The sequence below is a fragment of the Podarcis cretensis genome, assembly GCF_951804945.1.
Source record: "Podarcis cretensis genome assembly, chromosome: 6".
In the NCBI taxonomy this organism is placed as follows: Eukaryota; Metazoa; Chordata; class Lepidosauria; order Squamata; family Lacertidae; genus Podarcis; species Podarcis cretensis.
Window position 1 is genome coordinate 66,389,716 of NC_137175.1, and position 7,338 is coordinate 66,397,053.

Here is a 7,338-nt window from a genome sequence, read left to right on the forward strand (position 1 = left end):
AAAAGAGTCATAAAAATTCATTAGCATTTTAGTGAGAATTTCAATTTTGCTTAATACACAGAATATTTGCTAAGCTATTTTCCCTAATATAATACTCCCTGTAATAGCCAGGCACAAACCCTTTGGTCTCTAATGCCATGTAGTACATCAGGAAAAGTCCATGAGTAAGCATGAGTAGAATTTTGTGGATTTGGCCAAGTATCTACCTACTCCAGCATTCAGTTTCTAACAGTGGTCAGTCAGTTGGAGCAGTCTAAATTTGTGCAGAATCCTCATACCAGCAGCAAAATTTCCTGGTGGCCACTAGCACAGAAGCTCTTCTAATCAGCTTGATCCATATTATAAGCAACATTCAAACATTATAGCGCCTTGATGGAGCACTGCAAGATAGTAGCATTGATTTTTAGCCAGATAATTGGCCAAGAGAGTTGTACTGTATATAGGACAATGCCAGGGATGGATGTAATGGAGCCACTTACCAATAGATTTCTGATCATCATAAGTTCTAAAAGCAACCAAACCAAGGTATTTGGATAATACGGATGTATATGGCAAATAGTAATCTCTTATATAGTGGAATGGTAGCTGGCTTTTTCCCCTAGCCTCTATGAAGGAAAACAAAAAGCATCAAGGATGAACAAACATGAAACTATCATAAATCTAGCCTGTCCCAGTCCACAAAAGTCCATTTCTGTGCAAATTCCACTCTTTGTATTTACTTCTCCCTTTATTTATACATCAGTGGAACATAATGATCACTTAGCAAAGTTCTGTTCTCTCTCCTCTTTCTCTAACAAAAAGGCACCCATGATGAGAAGCATCTTTTCTTGGCATCTGACTAGCATTTCTGTAAAAAGAAAGAGAGAGAAAAGTTTACAGTATTGAATGGAGGAAACTGATCCTTTTCAGTGTCATTAGTCATGGCTCCTTGGGGACAGTCATGCTGGCTCGTCGCTCTAGTACAACATCAAGAGAGGAAGTGCCTTTGGTTTTTTTGTTGCCGACTCGCCGAAGGTACAGAAATTGCTTTTGCTATATCTCTCCCACCCTCCCTTCTCTCTCCTCTCTCCATCCCTTTGTCTCTGGCTGAATAATGAAGCAACGGTTTCAGTTTTAGTGCTCTGGTGCTTTATCTTGTCAAAATAATGTTGCCATTGGTGCTGGTGTAAGCTGCTTTCCTATCCTCTTTGGCCAACCCCCACCCCCCGCTTGTTCTGAGGGCTCTATTCGGGTGTGTAGTCTGGTGTTTTCCACTTATGAGTGATATTAAATTGCAGCTACTGTGGCACACAGCCCAGTGGCAGCTCATCTACCAGGGGCTTCTGGGCAGGGTGGCTGGCAGCCCCAGAAGGCTTAGTTCTGTTTGGATAAACTCCACCATCTTTTTGATGTTTGATCTCTCTTGCTTAGATTTGAAAACACAGGCTAGTTATCGAGAGAGAGAGAGAGAGAGAGAGAGAGAGAGAGAGAGAGAGAGAGCGAAGGAAACAAAAGACCTTCTCAAGGAGATTATGGCACTTATGGCTGCAGAGGAAGCAGTACAACAAATATTACTGCATGTAATATTTCAAGGGCTTCTTTTTCTAACTATGATTAGAAAGAGGATATCAGGAATTATTCCAAAGAATGTGGCATGAAGTTGACAGCCAGAGATTTAGAATAAACACTTCTTTCCTTAAAGAGCATGCAGACTTAGGGTGCATTCAGATGCGGGGAATTTTTGCCTTGGTTTTCCTGATTATAATGCTAGCTCTTCTTGTCTCATTTTCTAATGTTCTAATGTTCCTGTAGCAGTGCAGTACCTGTTGCAGAACTGTGCCTTTTTGACCAATAGCACGCCACATTAAATATCACTCACACCAGTGGGGTTGCACAACACCAAGCGTCCATGTCGCTATTCCCCCAACCTTTTCACACATGTGTGCTTCTGTTCCCCATGGAAATTGGCAGGAAAGAACTGTATGCTGGTAGACCATCCCAAATTTTATCATTTTGCTCCCAAGATTTCCTGGGTTTATGGGGTTGCAAATGGATTGTTTCTGGAACAAATTAACACAGAAATTAGAACTGAACTTCCACTAGATTCCCCTGTATTTCCAGAAGTGGCTTTTACGCCATTTGAAAGCTCAAATGTAATACTGAAATGGACAATGAAATGTTGGGGGGATGGAATAAACTACCATCCAAATGCACCCTTGATAAGGGATACATAGAGAGAAGCATAGAAAATGCTAATAAAGAGAAATATACAAGCCAGAAGAATAGCACTTGTATTTTTTCTCATCGGGAAAAGAGACAAAGCACAACTAAGAAAGAGGTTCCTCTATTTTCCATTGAAGCCAATGACAACATAATTTGAATGATTCTAGCTACTACCCTAAGACTGAAATACCAAATATACTTACTAGAGAGTAAGTGCCATTGAAAACAGTGAGACCTACTTCTGAGATGAAGTATGCCTAGACTTGCACTACACAGTCTCCTGTCTTGAAAACTGCAGGTGCAAACTACAGAATTGCTTCCATCAGCATGGTTAAACTGCGCTAAAACCTTGGATTGTTTGAAGAAGTTCTATATAGAGTATAAACAGATATTTACATGCATATCTATGGAGAATCAGATTAGAGAAAAAAGTAAGAGTTCAAGAAAAACAGCTGAGGATCACTCCATAGCCTGAAGAAGTCCCAATTAAGTAGAATTACTGTTGCAATTAAGCAGAATCCTTGCCATTAATCACTGAACTCAAATACTCCCTTTGGGTAACAGTCTTATTAAAGTTTCTTCATAGCTTATTTTCTTATCTGTCTAGAAACCACACGGATCCCTCCCCCCAAAAGTAAGTTTCCGATATTGTCATGCGTGCATATGCATCTAACTTTGAGCTAAGAGTGCTTCCAATGGAGTCAAGTGCATACTTAAATTTTTGGAGTATCAGGTGCTAAATGAATAAGTAATTCTTCTTACCAGAAGTGTGATAAATTAAATGGAATGTTTTATTGCTGTGTGCTGGATCACGAGCTGGAGTCAAGCGCCAACTTTCCCACAGAAAAATGAAAGGAAGTTTAACATTGTGTTCAGCTCATGCTTGATTTTAATAGCAGACCTTAATGTCTATGTCAGAAGCAAATGCAGAATTCAGGCTGGATAGATCTGGAGATTCACCAACTACAGCCAGATGCAAAATGGTGGTACAAGCAGACAGCAAAGCCTCACCACCATTACACCAAGAGCTGGGTCAGATTATTTTTTAATAGAAGGGTAAAACAAACAAGAAGTAACTCTGAAGGTAGTTCACTGCCAAAAGCTGTCAATGTGTTTTGCTTGAGGTAGTCTACTCCAACCATCTCAAACCTGGTACTCTCTAGAAATATGATTTGGACTACAACTTCCATGAGCCCCAGCCAGCAAGGCTGTGTTAGCTGGGACTGTTGGGAGTTGTAGTCCAAAACATCTAGAGGGCACTAGATTGAGGAAGGCACCAACAAACAAAATCTTCATAGTAGAGTTGCATTACTAAAATCAATGTAATTGTCACTAACCTGCTTGTTCACATTATAATGAGTCCCATTCTTTTTAAAAATCCAGCATGTGGATATAAGTTGGATATTAATAATATATAGCTCATATGCAATGAAGCACATAGACATATGTTCAGCTTGGGGCAATAGGAATCTGTAACAGTCTCCTCCACTGGTAGTATAATGGGAGTATGTATAACATTAAGAAATGTCAGGCCCAGAACTGCGATCATCTAGATCTGGATGCAGCTATCCTGTGTGGCAAGACACCAGGTTGACAGGCTGAATGGTTTCCTTTCAACTTCTCCTTTGTATCACTTTCTTAACAGTCCTTCAATATATCCTCTGTATGTAAAAGATCAGTAGCAAGAGCAATGCAAATGAGGGCATCATGGATGTTGCCACAACACAACACAACACGTCTGTCAAGAATTCTCTTCCAGAACAGGAGTTGAATGAGCACTGTTTCAACAGATGTAGTATCTAGATAATTGCTGTCAAAATTCCTTGGGACCAATATGATTAATCTTGTAAGTTTTCAAGACAAACCTCCCATGCTTTGCTACTTTCAGTAGAGTGTCTTATGATAAACAAAATCTTATATCTGCAATGACTATATTTGGATCCAGTATAGATGCTATGAAGGAAATGTTATGTGTGCTCTTCTTAGTTCATGCAATGTTGGAAATGTACTTGGTCTTTTATTTCTTGTGAGGGCTCGAATATTGAGTAATATTCAGCCATCTTGGATTCATGCATGGCAAGCAGACATCCTACTTGCAAGAGGGGCAACATGACTTTTCTGACACAGATAGGTCACTTCTATCCAAAATAGACTTTTGCTGTTTACATCAATGCGATGCCTATGATGTCTACAAAATCTATATAGCGTATTGGTCAGGGTATAACATGTTACTACACATACCTGATAGAGGATCAAGAAATACAGTCATGGTTCGCAGAGTGATACCTCAGACCAGAGGTCACCAATGTGCACAAATGTCCACAGATGTCTTCTATAGTGCTCACGGTTTCCTCTTCTTCCCCTGTACCCTCTACACTGAAGGGCTTGAAGGAAGCACTCTTCTATGGCCAATGGAATAAACTGTGATGTGTTCTTGGTTGGGAGGTATGTGTGGTGCCCAGAAGAGATTCTTTGGTTTGCAAATGTGCTCCCAGCCCCAAAAGGTTGGCAACTCCTGCTTTAGCCATCAGCTTCCAATAAACTAACATTTTTCATTTGGCCTGCCTGTATTTCAGTTTATCTTCCCTAACAGTTCATTTGACAATAAGTAATATGATTATTAATCTTTCCTGTGTTTTTATAACTGTAGCTTTATGATATGCCAAGTGTTTAAAGTTCACATGACAGGTATAATGAAAGGTTTGGGAAGAAAACACATCATACAGTGGCGAGTTCAACATAATTAGTAGGTGGCAGCTCCTAAAGCTCACTTGGCAGAAATAAATGAGAGCCTATATTGAGGTGATGAAAGAAAGAAAGAAAGAAAGAAAGAAAGAAAGAAAGAAAGAAAGAAGAGCCTATATTGAGGTGAAGAAAGGAAGGAGGGAGGGAAAGGGAAAGGGAAAGGGAAAGAGAAAGGGAAAGGGAGATTTCTGTGCAGATTTTCTTTCTTGTGTGTATCAGGTTCATTAGTTACTTCAGAACAACAACAAAAATACTAGTTACAGTACATTGGTGACCTTTTTGGTTTCATGAACCACCTCCTTTCTCCTTAGTGTGGTCAGCACTGACCCAAGCTATCAGTTGACTGGTGACAGTAAGCATTGACCAAAGGGCACTCTGGGAGTCTGTGGCCTGACCTGTACGTAAGTTCACTTAGGCTACCAAAGTGACCCAAAGGGACAAGTTCTAAATGTTTTAGACTGCAACTTCCATAATCCCTGACCATTGGTCATGTGGGTATTCAGTCTATAGGTTCTCCATTTCTTGGGATAAGGAAAGAGAGAGAATGTATCATATACAGCAAGTTAATGAGAGGGAAGAGTTTGGCTGCATAAAGAGCTGGGAGACAGAAGGAGCTTAGAAAGAAAGCAGAGCAGCTTGTAATGTGTGGGTTATGGAAAAAGCATAGGAGCTAAGCAGACAGAGGGAGTAACAGAGAAGTAAGCAAACAACAAACATAGGTTGTATATGCATCCAGGAATAGTTAGATTTAAGAATCTGGACCCAGTGAGTGCAGCTTCCAAAAGGGACTGTTTGATTATGAACATGTCTACAGTTGGGGAGCGTCTTTTCAACACAGCTACCTCAGGATACACGTGAAGGAAAACTTGAAGAAACATCACTCCATGCCAATATCTGCTGAGAGATATTTGGGGATGGAAGAAACTTTTGTACCTCATGTATTTTATGTCAAGAGAGGAGCTCTCCCTTAATTAACAACCATATTATATGTATCATTTGGTGAGAGAACCTTTCTGCTAGTGCACAGAACAAAGAGGAGTAAATCATTACTTACTTATTTATTTACTGGTAAAAAACAACAACCAAGAATTGTGTGCAACACAATAGTTTGAGGCACACAAATGGATGGGGTGGAATTTGATGCGCCTCCCAGAATCCATGTCATAATACAAAACTTTTTTTTTTTAAAGATAGAGAAATAAAAAAAAAAAATACTAATGCCCATCACCAGCATCTCAAGAGGACACCTTGAGGGATGCTTTGATGAAAGGGATTTTGAGGATGGGGGCAAATAGTCTCAAAATGAGGTGTCCGGCCATGTGCTGAGCTAGCTAGCATTCATTTTATTCACTTCAGTGGATCATTTGTGGAGTTCTTATGTGGGTTCCATCAGAAATGATGGAAGCTAAAGGCAACTGCAGTGTTTTCTAGACTGTATCCTTTACCGCAAATATATTCAGTGCAAATCCAACAACCACTACAAAACAAGTGTCTTGCATTTTGTCAGCTTTCTCAAAACCATTTTTAACAGAACAAATCCCAGTGGTATCAAGAAAATTCTGCTAAATATCAGAATTACGCACAAATAATGTGATGTGCAAACAATCGGAGCCAGGGAAATTGCCCTTAAACTGGCTAAGCCCCATTGACTTCAGTGGGACTGAACACAGAATCACTGACTCATAGAATTGCACAGTTGAAGGGACCCTGCATTACCTGCTAGTGGAAATGGTTCATGGCTTGAAGGCTGCAGCTGCAATCTATAAGCAAGTCACTTCAGAAGAATGGTAGAGCAGTTTCTCAGAGGTCAATGGAACATCATTGGGATTATTTCCATCAACGTGGTCTGTGGATTTGCAGTCTGAGCACCCAACAGAGTAGAAAATTTAAAAGGTCATGCAGTATTTAAAAGGGCCTCTAGTAGCTCTTCTGTATCTCGAACCTTTAAGGGTAACAACTGTGCCTTATTTCAAAGCTAGAAAAAATAATATTTCCAGTAGACTAAACATGCAGCTTCTATTCTTGTGGATGTATGAGATTTCAAGCATCCCATGGTGACTATTTAATGTCAAGAACAGATTTATTATGGAATGTATAGAATGGTAGGGGGATGGAAAAGAGACTGGCAGAGTTAAAAGAGATCAAAATGCAATCGAAGTGGCATTCACACAGCAGTTTATTCCATATCCCCAAAGTTTCTCTAATTGTTAATTTCCACATTGTAAGTGGGAAATGGAATAAACAGCTGTGTGGATGCAGAGCTAGTCAAACCTCACCATTCTATGGAGGAACTTTAGCCCTATTCAATCCATAGAGAAGGATGTATAGGTACATACCTTAGAGGACAGAATGAGCTCCTGTAAAAAGTTCTCTGACTTTCTTATACCTAAT

General features: G+C 39.8%; 1 long non-coding RNA gene across 1 annotated transcript; it reads right to left on the minus strand.

Moving 5' to 3' along the window:
* Window positions 1-1,787: 1,787 nt before the first annotated feature.
* Window positions 1,788-6,802, minus strand: LOC307218407. Its single transcript, XR_013839960.1, has 3 exons — window positions 6,664-6,802; window positions 2,406-2,571; window positions 1,788-2,039 (listed from the first exon to the last, which is right to left on the minus strand). It is a non-coding gene; the product is annotated as an uncharacterized lncRNA (long non-coding RNA).
* Between the last annotated feature and the right edge of the window lie 536 nt (window positions 6,803-7,338).